Source organism: Ovis aries, chromosome 6 (genome assembly GCF_016772045.2).
Source record: "Ovis aries strain OAR_USU_Benz2616 breed Rambouillet chromosome 6, ARS-UI_Ramb_v3.0, whole genome shotgun sequence".
NCBI classification, from domain to species: Eukaryota; Metazoa; Chordata; class Mammalia; order Artiodactyla; family Bovidae; genus Ovis; species Ovis aries.
Window position 1 is genome coordinate 113,994,194 of NC_056059.1, and position 14,375 is coordinate 114,008,568.

Genomic DNA, 14,375 nt, shown 5'->3' on the forward strand with positions numbered 1-14,375 from the left:
TTCCCTACCCAGGGATTGAACCCGGGTCTCCAGCATTCCAGGCAGACGCTTTAACCTCTGAGCCACCAGGGAAGAAGAAGCATGTTAGTTTCCTGGATGCCAAGAACCAGCTGACTTCTCCAAGCTTGGTGCAACTGACAGTTATCCCAGAACAGGTCAGAAGGTAGCTGAAATGTTGGGCCAACACAGGAGAAGGAGAGGGCTCTTCAGAGGACTCACAGGCACCTTTGTCCTAAAAGTGGGCCCTGTGCCAGCCAGCAGAGTAATTAGGCCAGATGGTGTTGAAGGAGAAATCCCAAGCCTCTTCTTGAAGCCCCAGATGGGAAGGATGTCTGACTGTACATCAACTTTCCCCTTCAGGTGAGTCGTCCCTGGAAACGTGTACTCTTCCTTCCATTTGACAGTGGAAATAAAGTTAGATGATGGAGTATTATGTTTCTTGGCATTAAATTAATGTGCTATTCCCTAAGAATATTCTTAGATATTCCCCTTGATGATGTCAACTAGATGGAATGGGTTTTTAGCCTCTTATTCAAAGGAGATGCGTGAAATAGGAGTTTCTACGGGATTCTGGAATGCGTTTTGTTGTTCTTTTGCTTTCCAAAAGCTGGGTTGAGGGACTTCCCTGGTGGTCCAGTGGCTAAGACCCTGCACTGCCAACACAAGGGGGGAAGGTTCAACCCCTCGTGGGGGAATTGAGATCCCACATGCCACGTGGCATGGCAAAAAAAAATTCTTTTTAATTTTAAATTAAAAGAAAAGTTGGGTTAAAAGAATATCTTAATATCTTCTGCTTCTGTTAGCTCCATACCACTTCTACTTTTCGGAACATCTCGGTACGTTTCTGCCGACTAGATTGTCCACAGAGACCCCTGGTGCTTTTCTCCATCTTCCTTTCCAGGACTGACCCCCTCAGTGACTTGCTCCCCACCACCAGGAATGCTTGGGATGAGCCAGGGAGTCAGCAGCCAGGGGTCATAAGGACAGTTCCCTGTGAATTTGTGGACACACTGCCTTTAGGCACCATGGACAGGAAAAACCTAATCATGTGGGAGAATATGTAATTGACAGATACTGGACTTTGGAGCCCGTGACTTTCTGTCTCAGTTCTGCCACTTCCCTGCTGCGACCTTGGGCAAGGTCACTGCTTCTCTCTGCTTCAGTAAAATGGGATAACAATGGCACCTGCCTTGCAGGGTTGTGTGAATTTGATGAGTCAACACACGTGAAGTCCAGAAGGGCACCGGGCAGGCAGAGAGTACTCGGCAAATACAAGCATTTTTACCCCGTTTATGAGACTTCCGTGGCTTATTAAGCAAATGTCGAGGAAATTAATTCATCTAAAATATCAGGACAGGGACACCATTTTCCAAATAAGGAAAGAGGCTTAAAAAGAAATGAACCACTACTCATAGTAACCAAAAGTGGGGAGCAACCCAAGGGTCCATTGAGTTGCTTGTTGTTCAGTTGCTCAGTTGTGTCTGACTCTTTGCAACCCCATGGACTGCAGCACTCCAGGCTTCCCTGTCCTTCACTATCTCCCAGAATTTGCTCAAGCTCATGTCCATTGAGTTGTTGATGCCATCCAACCATCTCATTCTCTGTCCTCCCCTTCTCCTCCAGCCTTCAATCTTTCCCAGCATCAGGGTCTTTTCCAATGAATCAGTTCTTCGCATTAGGAGGGCAAAATATTAGAGCTACAGCATCAGTCCTTCCAATGAATATTCAAGGTTGATTTCCTTTAGGATGGGCTGGTTGGATCTCCTTGCAGTCCAAGGGACTCTCAAACGTCTTCTCTAACACCACAGTTCAAAAGCATCAATTCTTCAGCTCTCAGCCTTCTCTATGGTCCAGCTCTCACATCTGTACATGACTACTGGAAAACCATAGCCTTGACTGTACGGACCTTTGTCAGCAGAGTGATGTCTTTGTTTTTTAATAGGCTCTCTAGAATTGTCATAACTTTCCTGCCAAGGAGAACCCCATCAACAGTCCGTTGAGGATGAATGGATAAACAAAGTGGATCCGTACAATGGAATGTTACAGAACCTTAAAAAGGAGGAAAATTCCGACACTAGCTCCACGGATGGACCTTGAGACCATTTTGCTAACTGAAATAATCCAGTTCCCCAAAGAGAAACTCTGTATGATTTCACTTCCGCGAGGTCCCTAGAGCAGTCACCCTCATAGAAACGGAAAGTGGGATGGTTGCCAAGGGCTCAGGGGCCAGGGGCGAGGGGTGGAAGTTATTGTTTAATACATACAGTTCCGGTTTTGCAAGGTGAAGATTACGGAGCTGGTTGGTGGCGATGGTTGCACAACATTATGAGTGTGTTTAATACCACCGAACTGTGTATTTAGAAATGGTTAAGACAGTATGTTATGTGTATTTTACTACAGTTAAAAATATTTGTAGAACTGTAGCTCGCCTGGCTCCTCTGTCCATGGGATTTCTCTGGCACTAATACTGGAGTGGGTTGCCATTCCCTCCTCCAGAGGACCTCCCCGACCCAGGGATTGAACCCAGGTCTCCCACATTGCAAGCAGATTCTTTTACCATCTGAGCCTCCAGACTTTAAAAAAAAAAAAAAGAAAAAGAAATGACCCAACTTGCCCAGGTCCCTTCCTCTGCTGAGAAGTGTGAGAGGCAGGGTTTGGACTCAGGACAGAGTGACACCCTACCCAGCCAGTGGCTCCCCAACACAAAACCTCCCTGCCGTATGTCTGATTAGTGGGTACAATTCAGGGGAAGAGGGTGGGGCCAAGACAGACTGCTGAATATATTACTGAGGAAAGACACACAAAAGGTGACCTGGGAGAGAGGAGCAGTCAGGGGGCATGACATGAGGAGGGTGGAGTGTCAGGCGACTTCTTCTGCGTGAGCTTGGGCACACCACTCACCCTCTCCGCACTTCTGGATGAGGGTTAGGTCAGAGGGCATCCGGATGTGTCCAGCTCTAAGGTCTAGGGAGGAGTGAGGTGAGACACCCAGGGACGTGCTGACAGATACAGCAGGCCTGAGTGCCCACCCCACCTGAAGGTCCTTGCTGGGTGCTGGAGACTGCCCTCCCCCCGCGGGAACCTGCCATGCATTAATACCAAGCACCATTCTGCGCCAGGTCCCTGCCCTGGGGCTGGTGTCCTATTGGGGAGAACAGATGCTAGATAAACAAATAAACAGAAATCGGGTCTATGAAAAACAAAGATGAATAAGACGGCAGGGTGTCTTCATTGGCAGGGCCAGCAGAGCTCCTGGGGAGGGAAGCGGCCCTCCCTGGGGCCCCAGGGAGGCGTTCAGGAGGAGATGGCATTTGGGCCCCCAACTTTAAACCTGGTTCCGCAAGCCTGTACTGAGCACAGACTGTGCCAGCCAACCGGACGTGCGAGAGATAAAGACGTCGGGGGCCCAGTCTTTCGGGGCAGACAGACACGGCAACAAACGCATTGCTGCAGAACTGAGGGCGGGAACGGGGGGAGGCGGCAGACAGTCTGATGGGAGAGCTTCCTGGGCAAACAGACACGTGAGCCAAGGTTTGGAGGATGGATGTGCTCATCAGAGCTGAGAAGTGCCCGCCTCCCCAAAGGCTTGGGGTCAGGACAGGCAGGGTTAGAGGTCTACCAGGCTGAATGGAAGGGGCCTCGGGGATCTGCCGCCCAGTCCAGCTTGTCCACGTGGGAAGCAGAGGCTCCGAGACGTGGAGACCCCTGCCTCTGGCGGCTTCCTCTGCAGCAGGCTGTGTGCCAAGCGCCTTACCTGACATGTCTTCTCACCTCAGGTCACCACTTTCTGGAAGATGCCAGCTTCTGCTAAGAGTACTTAAGCATTGTCATCAGACTGTGACATAATTATGGCACACAAGCTGTAATATCATATCCATTTTAACAGGCATCAATTACACTCGTTTCCCCTGTAAACACATGGGCTGTGAGGGACAGCTCTGTCTCTTAGGATTGACCCGAACTGGACTGTAAATCTTTGGCATCCTCTGATCTTTATTTATTCGCTCAACTGGTATTTATTGTGAGCACCTGCTGTGTGGGAGGCCCTTTGCTAGGGGCTGGGAACGCAGCCCTGCTCAGCATAGACAGAGCCCTGGGGACTTCCCTGGAGGTACCGTGGTAAGGGCTCCACGTGGCCCCTGCAGGGGCATGGGTTCAACCCCTGGTCAGGGAACTAAGATCCCCGTGAGCCGGCCAAAATTTTAAAAACAAAACAGAAAAAAAAAACAAGAGATGCACGTATCCATATGCGGGAAAGCACATATGATTAGCGCTGTGAAGAACAAAACCAGACAACACACCTGGGAGGAAAAGGGGCTGTGCCATTTTGTGACCATGAAGGATTTTTAGGGCCATAGTGTAATGAGTCTGATGGTGCCCCCCAAAGGTACGTCCATCTGGAAACTGTGAATACGACCGTATTTGGAAAAAGGGTCTTTGCCAATGGAATTAAATTGGTAATACAAATCTCAAGATGAGTTCATCCTGGCTTATCCAGGTGGGCCCTAAAGCTAATGACAAGTGTCCTTATAAGAAGAAGAGAAGACAGAGAAGGCCATGTAAAGGCCCCATGTGACCACAAAGGCAGAGATTGGAGCAATGTGGCCACAGGCCAAGGGATGCCTGGAGCCCCCAGAAGCTGAAGAGACAAGGCACTTGTCCTCAGAGGCCTTGGAGGGGGCATGGCCCCTGATGACACCTTGACTTTGGACTTCTGGCTTCCGGAACTGTGGGAGAACCAATTTCTGCTGTTTAAAGCCACCCCGTTTGTGATCATTTGTCACAGCAGCCACAGGAAATAAACACACATCATTTCTTTTCTTTTCCTTAAAATTTTTTTCTTTATTGAGCGGTAGCTGATTTGTAAAGTTTTGTTAGTTTCCGGTGCAGAGCAAAGCGATTCAGCTATATACACTCGTGTGTATGTGCGTATGATCTTGATGTAATTAACTCCCTTTTTTTTAACCTTTTATTTAATATTGGCATTTAGCTGATTAACCGTGTTGTGATAGCTTCAGATGAACAGCAAAGGGTCTCAGCCATACACATACATGCATCCATTCTACCCCAAACTCCCCTCCCATCCAGGCTATGACACTGAGCAGAGTTCCCGGGGCTGTACAGTAGGACCTTGTTGGTTATCCACTTCAAACACAGCAGAGGGACACGCATAATTTCTAACTGAGGCTCAGAAGCAATGAGGAAGTAATCATGCAAGTGTGTGGAAGAAAAGTATTACAGGTCAAAGGAATAGCAAGCGCAAAGGCCCTGAGGCTGACTGTGCAGAATCAGGGAACAGCAAAAAGCTGATACGGCCACAGCAGAGGGTGTGGGGGGTGCGGGGGGAGACGTCAGAGACGATCAGAAGTGGCCTGGTGGGGAAAGGACTGAGATTTACTGTGTGACATGAGAAGCTGCTGGGGAGTTCGGGGTAGGAGGGGTAACATGAGCTGGTGTGATTTGTAATCAGACCGCTCTGGCAGCTGAGATGAGAGTAGACTGAGGGAGTGGGGCTGTGGAAGCCCCCCTTGACGTGAGCTCCGAGTCAAACACAACTCTAAAAGCATCGCAAGGCCTTATGGCTTATGGAAGGTTTGACGGGAAAACAGAGGGCAGTTACGCGGCACAGTGCCCAGCAAGGCCCCTGCTTTCCTCCTTATGCTTCTCAGTTCCTTTCTGAGCTTCCCTGACAGACTACTGGATCTCCTTCTCTCCCAAGTCTCTTACGGCCAAACAAAGCCTCCTGCAAACCCTGGGAAATGACTCCAGCCTTCCTGCTTATCATTGTCCACATTATCTGCTTATGGTTCAGACGGGGAGCCAGACCGTGAGCAGGCAGTTAGGTAGATTATCTGTCTCCCTCCAAACTCATAACATCTTAGGAAGTGGAAACGACAACCCTCATACCTGTTTTATGAGAAAGCTAAGGCTTGGAGAGGGGCAGGGACTCTGCCCAAGGCCATGCATCTGACAAAGAGAGGAGTCAGTCCTTTGAACTTGGGTGAGAGTGTCAATTTAGCTTCAACTGGACAGAGGTGGGGAAGCGTCGATAAGTATTTGCACAGGCGTGAGCTGGCAAAGGCGTCTGCCCATCACCCTTTTCACTGAGTTTTCACGTGGCCTTGGAAGTGACCAAGTGCAGCCGGGAGACTCTACAGTGTCCTCTCTGGTGTCAGAAGTTTCCAGGCCTCTGGCTATATCCTAACTGACTGGGACCCAGGCCTCCAGACTCCAGCTGTAACCGCAACCCTCTCTGCCTCCTCCGCAGGCTGTAGCTTAATTGGTGCTCTCTTTAGCCAGTCTTCAACCCTATTGTCCCAAACTTGCAGGACTGAAGGAGCCCTTGGGGCTTATTCAGCCCAGACCCCACACCAAGTGCTTCAGTAGCTCCTCCTGTAGGATCTCAGCTGAATGATCAGACCGCATACAGACACTCCACTTAGAAGCTTCTCACCAACCCTCAGAAGCTCAGGCCCATCTTGGGACACCCACGCTGTATTTTCTGTTTTGTTTTTTGGCTGTGCTGGGTCTGAGGCGCAGCACGCAGCATCTTTGGCTGTGGTACGCAGGATCTAGTTCCCTGGCCAGGAATCAAACCGGGGCCCCCTGCACTGGGAGCCTGGAGTTTTAGCCATTGGACCACCAGGGAAGTCCCCCGTGGCTATTTAAAGTGAATGGAGCACCAAGAGGGGGAAGATGGGTTATGATGCTTGGTCCAGTCACCTGGGACCAGTCACTTCATCTTTCTGAGCCTCAGTGTCCTCTCCTGCAAAATGGGACTTTCGTGGGGCAGTGGGCGAGACTGAAGGGAAATAGTATAGTCAAACGGTCTTTGCACAGACCGTGCACATAGTAGGCTCAGTAAAAGCATCCATTGCCAACAGTCCAAATATGTACAGCCTTCCTGGAGGTAATTCCAGGCGTAGCAAACGTTCTGAATGCTCATTCTCTGCACCAGGCACATATTATTAAGCCTCTCTTACAGAAGAGGAAACTGAGGCTCAGTGGTCACCCAGACAGCATTGGCCACAGTCTGGCCCTTGGCACGATACACACTTGCTACGTCACAGGAGTCTGAGATACGGTTAGAAGTCAAGGGCAGAGGATCACTGAGAGGAAGCTTTTCTTTCTCTTTCAGAGGTTCCAGGAACACACCCCACAAACAGCTCTGCAAGGGAGGAGGCAGGAGCCCCAGGAAGGGACATAACTCACCCAGGATCACCAGCTGGTGAGACTCGGAAACCTGGCTCTTTCTCCAGATTTCTTCTCTGCACAGCTCCTGAATGGTGGCCTTGTTTTGGGGGCATTTTTGAACTGATACTTGAACTGGCATCTGGGAGACCGGAAACTCCTCACAAACCCAAGAACTAGTCTTTCTCTGCTTTAAACCAACCATAGCATGAAGCATATAATATGGGCTCAATCTGAATGCACTGAAAAGGTGAATGAATTATTCCCTAGCACACTCATCACAGAGTCATGCACTATGAATAAATTCCAAACTCTTTGCCATAGCTTACAAGGCCAGGTTTGACCTGCACTCCCTTCATACACACACAGGCACACACACACACACACACACACCTCCAGTGGCTTCTAGAATCCTCCAGCCGTGCCAAACTGCTTTCACTCTCTCATTGCACTATGACCTGCCCTGCTTAATGACCTTTGTATTTGCTATTTCTCTTCCTGGAATGCTCTCTTCAACCTACCTTCCCATACTGATCGCAAAGAAAGACAAGGGTTCTCTTCATTTTCCAAACCTCAAGGTATATATCACTTCCTCATAGAAGCCTTTTGCTGATAAAAGGCTAAGTAGATTCCCCCTATTGATGTCTTCTTGTCGCGTTTATCATGTTGTTGTTGTTGTTCAGTCACTTAGTCATGTCTGACTCTTTGTGACCTCATGGACTGCAGCACACCAGGCTTCCCTGTCCTTCCACCACCTCCCAGAGCTTGCTCAAACTCATGTCCATTGAGTCGGTGATGCTATCTAACCGTCCCATCCTCTGTCGTCCCCTTCTCCTCCTGCCCTCAATCTTTCCAGCATCAGTGTCTTTTCCAATGAGTTGGCTCTTCACATCAAGTGGCCAAACAAAGTATTGGAGCTTTGGCTTCAGCATCAGTCCTTCCAATGAACATTCAGGATTGATTTCCTTTAGGACTGACTGGTTTGATCTCCTTGCTGTTCAAGGGACTTTCAAGAGTCTTCTCCAGCACCACAGTTTGAAGGCATCAATTCTTCAGCCCTCAGCCTTTTCTATTGTCCAAGTTAGTAATGGTATATATATATTTTTTTTAATAGTTGGTTTATCTCCATCCTTAGATTGCAGGCTTCATGGAGCCATGCTCGCTTTACTTACCAGTGACTACCATCAATGCCTGCCAGGTTTGCTGACTCAGTAGACAGAAAGATGAAAAGGAAGAGAACTAGATTTGGGAGGATAAGGACCTACTGTTTCCTGGTCCAGAATCTGAACCAGCAGGCCAGTAACCTTGTGAGAATTACTTCAGTTCCCTGAGCCTCAGTTTCCCCATCTATAAAACAAAGATAATAATAGTTTCTCCTTTCTTATGAGAATTAAATGAGATAGTGTGTGTAATGAGCTTTCCAGGGGGCCCAGTGGTAGAGAATTCGCCTGCAATGCAGGAGCCACAGGAGATGTGGGTTCCATCCCTGGGTCGGGAAGATCCCCTGAAGAAGGAAATGGCAACCCACTCCAGTATTCTTGCCTGGGAAATCCCATGGACAGAGGAGCCTCGTGGGCTACAGTCCACGGGGTCACAAAGAGTCGGACTCGACTGAGCGTGCACATGTGCCCAGTGTGTGGAATATGCAAACCCATGTTACGGGTTGAAGTGTGTTCCCTAAAAAAGACAGGTCGAGACCCTAATCCTCAGCCCCTCAGTGACCTTATTTGGAGGTAGTCTTTGCAGATATAATTAGTAAAGATGAGCTCATACTGGAGCAGGCTGGGGCCCTACTCTAATACAATTGGCATCCTTATAAGAAGAGAGGGACGTGGAGAAGATGGCCGCGTGATGGCCAAAGCAGACACTGGATTGATGGGTCTGCAAGCCATGGAACACCAAGGATGGCTGGAAAACAACAGCGGCTGGAGGAGGCAAGAGAGGGTTCTCCCCCAGGGACTTTGGAGGGACACAGGCCTGCTGACACCTCAATTTCAGACTTCAGCTTCCGCTGCTGCAAGACCACAGATCTCTGCTGTCCTTTTTACAGCAGCGCTAGGAAATGGATGCAGTAGGCGCTCACCCAGTGTCAGGTCAGCGTGCCTTCCTCCTTTTTCGCTCTGTCGTGTTCTGTTACATACACGGAGGCCCAGGGGGAGGGTGCAGTCCTCAAAGCGCCTTAGGGTCTGATCCTCGTCACAAGGCTCTGACCCGAGTCAGGAAGTGGGAGTCAAGCACAAGGGTGCCCTCGTAAGGGCCCTGTGCCCTGAGCACTGGGAGGTCAAGGGCCCACATCCTGTCGGGCTTGCCTGGCTGGGAACCACCTCCCTGTTGTGCACTGACAAGAACGGGGCAGAGCTGGGCCGGCCCAAGACCTGGAGGTAAATGGGGAAAATTTGGGTTTGCCCAGACTTCCCAGGGCTGGGACCTGCTCTTCTGAACAGCGTCCTCTTTATGACTTCCCAGCCTCTCCCCCCGGGACAGCAGCTGGGGAGCCCCTCTGATGAGATGACTACTTTCCTGCTCACCTGCTCCAGGCTCTTAAATATCACCTGGATGGAGCATCCTCTCCTATAGAAAGCCTGGGTGCTGGCAAGCTGCTGGTAGGCTAGGCTGCTGCTGTTGCTGCTGTCGCTTCAGTCGTGTCTGACTCTGTGTGACCCCATAGAGGGCAGCCTACCAGGAAAATCCCGTCCCTGGGATTCTCCAGGCAAGAACACTGGAGTGGGTTACCATTGCCTTCTCCAATTCATGAAAGTGAAAAGTGAAAGTGAAGTCGCTCAAGCCATGTCCAACTCTTCGAGACCCCATGGACTGCAGCCCACCAGGCTCCTCCATCCATGGGACTTTCCAGGCAAGAGTACTGGAGTGGAGTGCCATTGCCTTCTCCGCTGGTAGGCTATACTCACAGTTTAATTGCTGTTTAGTCGGCAAGTCGTGTCTGATTCTCTGCAACCTCATGGCCTGTAGCCCGCCAGGCTCCTCTGTCCATGGAATTCAGGCGTGAATGCTGAAGTGGGTGGCCAATTTCCCTGGGGAGCTTCTTGACGCAGGGATCGAACTCAGGTCTCCTGCATTGCTGGTGGATTCCTAACTGCTGAGATAATCCCTTGATTAAGAATCACCCCCAAGCTCTTTGCATCTCAGGCGCCCAGATGCAGGGTCCTGCTGAGCATGGAAGAGCTAACCGGTGCAGAGGAAGCCCCCATCATTAATAACAATACACTGTCAGCGCTGAGGCTGGGAGTGCAGTCAATGTCTAGCCTCTAGGTGGCTGGAGAGGGATATCAGCCTTTCTTTCCACCCAGACTCACAAGGCTGGGGGGTTCCCCAATCTCAGGACGGGCTTCAGATCCCAGGCAGCCCCATCAAGAGACCGGTGCTTGCTCCTGGAGGGTGCTTCTATTTTTGAGGTTTGAAAGCCAGCTCGGAGAGAGGAAGTAACTCGCTCAGGGTTGCACCGTGGCCAAACGGCAGCATTGGGCTCCCACTCTGGTCTGCTGGACCTTGGAGCTGGACTGCAAGGGCATCGCCAGAGCAAATTTAATAGGACCATGATGGGCGGGGGGAAGAAGCACTGGTTGACTGGGGAAGGCAATGAGTCAGCCGTGGACACGCTGCAGTGGGGGCCCCACCAGCAAGGTGACAAGTGGGGGTGCAAGTCTGAGGCCTCAGGCAGAGATCAGGGTGAGCAGAGAGACACACGAGTCCTTCATCTGCATAAAACTGCCCCAGGGGTGTGCTGAGCAATGGGGTGAAGCAGTAGGTGGGGCGGGGGCGGGGGGCAGGAAGGGCAAAGAAAGAAGAGGCCAGAGCTGGAACAGGCAGGCAGCAAGTAAAAGGGCTGGTGTGGACAGAGTGTTTCCTGTGCTCCGGGCACTATCCTGACCCTCTCCATGGATTCGCACATCCCCCACACGACAGCCCTCTCAACTGGGTATTTTATTACGAGACCATTTTGCAGATGAGCAAACTGGTGAGGCTGAACAGCTCGTGCATGTCAGAAAACTCCACGGTGGAGCGATGGATCACGGCTTCAACCCAGTCAGCTTAACCATTGTGGTCCCCGACATCTACACTGGACGGTCCCTGGTACCGCTGCTGAGGTTCCCTGTGGATTGGGGCAGAGGGGCGGGAATGAGGGAAAAGCCAGCAGCCATCGGACCAAATCTGGAAGCATAATGGACTTGACATTTGTACGGTATCTTAGAGTCTGCAGAGGACACCACATCATGGATTCTGTTTGGCTTTGAACACAACCAACAGCTGAGCAGGGCAGGTCCACGACCCCTCCATCTTCTCACAGAAAGGGAAGCCCTGTGAAGTCCGTGGGCTCCTCAAGATCGTACCAGAAGGCTGCATCAGAGGCTTAATCTCAACTCTTCAGAGGCTGGAAGCGTGTCTGCCACCCCTAAGAGGAATGCAGGACCACTCAGAGGAGGGACGGCTGATGGGGAGGGGCTGTAGGCCCAGCAGGCCTCCTTGACTCACAGCGTCCGAGCTGAGAATCTTATAGGAAGCGAAGGAACACAAGGGGGAGCTTCTCTGGTCAGAGATCATTCAGTCAAAAGCGGACTGTTCGGACTTCCCTAGTGGTCCAGTGGCTAAGACTCAGCACTCCCAATGCAGGAGGCCCCAGGTTTGATCCCTTGTCAGGGAACTAGATCCTGGATGTTGCAACTAAGAAATTGAATTTAAAAAATTAATAAAAGCTGGCTTGGGATGGACTCACAGGACAGAGTGAAGCACAAGGCAAAGAGCAGGCTAGTCAAATTCCGGTGCCCACCACATAGCAGCAGCATGGCCTGGGGCCACCTAATCCCTCCACAGCCCATGTGGCTCTAGCTGTGTCTTCCTCTGCTGGCTGGGGTGGGGGTCGGAATGCTGTGAGAAAGGTACCTGACACTCGGCTGGGCGTGGGGAGGCTTGTTAGCAAAGGGACTGGTGGTGTCAGGGTTGCACCCAGCTGAAGAGTGTACACATTCTTTTACTTTTCAAACCAGGGTTTATTTCCTAGAGCAATTTAAGGTTCAGAGCAAAATTGAGTGGGAAGGTCAGAAATATCCCATACACCTCCAGTTACTCCTCCCCAGCCTCCCGCTTTCATCAAAGAGTAGCTTCGATGAAATTTTGTTTCCAAAAGTGAAAGTCGCTCAGTCCTGTTCGACTCTTTGCAACCCCGTGGACTATACAGTCCATGGACTTCTCCAGGCCAGAATACTGGAGTGGGTAGCCTTTCCCTTCTCCAGGGGAATCTCCGTAGCCCAGGAATTGAACCCAGGTCTCCCGTGTTGCAGGTGGATTCTTTACCAGCTGAGCCATGAGGGAAGCCCTTGTTTCCAAAGTTCACAGGAAAAAGTAAAAAAAAATAAAAAAAAATAAAGGAGACTTTTGAAATCTTGCATAAGTCCCTTGGAAGGGGAAACTGAGGCCCAGAGCAGGAGATTACACACCCAAGGTCACAGATCCAAGGAGGACCGGCCCCTGCTCTCTGTCAGCATGGGGCAGTGGAGCATCACCAAGTATTCTGCACTCAGCCTGGTCCCCACGCAGGCTGCAGAAGCGCCGCTCCAGCTGGCATCCGCGGGAATCCTCACTGGCATCCCGAACATCCAAGTCAGAGGGCACTTGGAGTTGTCACATTGCACTCTTGCTGCGTTGTCCTCACACAGGGGTCAGAGAGCCCAGGCTGGAGGTTTTGAGGCTGGCGAAATGAATGATGGCAGCCAGACACAGAGGCCTGCAGCAGGACCCCTCTGACTCCACACCAACTGTGCATTAATACCAGAGACCTTGGGCCCCCTCTGCACTCCTTGGGGACCTCAGCCCCACAAGAGCAGAGAAGCCACGGTAATCCCCAGTCTGTCCAAGCTGATTTCTACCCAGGGGCTGTAAGGAATGTCCAGGGTGGGCTGGCACACTAAAGAATGTGGGTTCGTGCTTGGGAACGCTGTTCCCGACCACGTCCACGAACACAGAGCTGTTTTCTCACGCGTGTCCGCTTGGACCACTTTACAGATAATCATTCAGTCCTTCGTCTACAAACTGGCAGAGCCAGTGGCGGGTCAGTGAGCAGACTGCTCTCCGAGGATACGGGTCTTGGGTGGAAGGGAGGCTGAGCCTAAGGACTAAACACACATATAACCAAGATAGTTTCAGATACTGACCAGAGCTGTGAAAAAAAGCCGAAATGAAACATTGTGACTGGGAAGCTGGGTTCTCTAAAGTGGGGAACAGGGAAGGTGTTTCTGAGCAGGTGCCATTGTAGCTGAGCCTTGAGCAAGGAGGAGAGAGGACAGATTTTTGAAGAGGAATCAGCAAGTATAAAGGCCCACGTGAGTGACACTGTAGCTGAGCCTTGAGCAAGGAGGAGCCAGCTGTGCAAACATCTGGGGAGAGAGGGTTCTGTGAAGAGGAATCAGCAAGTGTTAAGGTCCGAGGCTAGAGTCACCCAAGTCTTCTATGACTTTTATTAAAACAAATAATCTGAAGGCAAGGGGGCACTTCTATTAAGGAAACAGTAAACAAGATGCTTTCATTCTCTCACCTGTAATCTTCCCCCGCCACCTCAAAATCATACTTGGTCCTAGTTCTTTCCTACTCAGCTTAAATACCTCTTCCACCAAAGAAGACTTCTGGTTCTACTAGTTCATGGTTTATAAAAACGTGTCTGTGGCAAAACGAGAAAAAAGTCAGTAAACCCTGTGTGTGTGTGTATGTGTGTGTGTGTACAAAGTTGCCAACCATGTTCCCTCTCTTCTGAGACTCTCTGAGATTTATTGTTACTACAGTCATCCCTCTGTTCAGCCACGGTTGGTTCCAGGACACTTTTGATACCCAAACTGGAGGATACTCAAGTTCCTTATACAAAATGGCACAGTATTTGCATATAACCCGTGCATATTCCCCTCCTCCATACTTTAAATCATCTCTAGATTACCTATAATCCTTAATGCAATGTAGTTACTACAGTGTAAATGTTATGTAAATTGTTGTGGCAAATTCAAATCTTGCTTTATGAAACTTTTTGGAATTTCCCCCCCCCCCAATATTTTTGACCCATGGTTGGTTAAATCTGTAGAGGCAGACCCACGGATACAGAGGGCCGACTGTACTTTTATTTTTTACTGTTAACAAGTCCTTTTCACTAAATACTGAGCATGTCGTTGTTGTTCAGTTGCTGA

At 50.3% G+C, this 14,375-nt stretch overlaps 1 non-coding gene across 1 annotated transcript; it reads right to left on the bottom strand.

Annotated features, from left to right (window-relative positions):
• On the bottom strand, positions 1-72 carry TRNAS-GGA (transfer RNA serine (anticodon GGA)). The gene has a single exon. It is a non-coding gene; the product is annotated as a tRNA-Ser (tRNA).
• Positions 73-14,375: the final 14,303 nt, after the last annotated feature.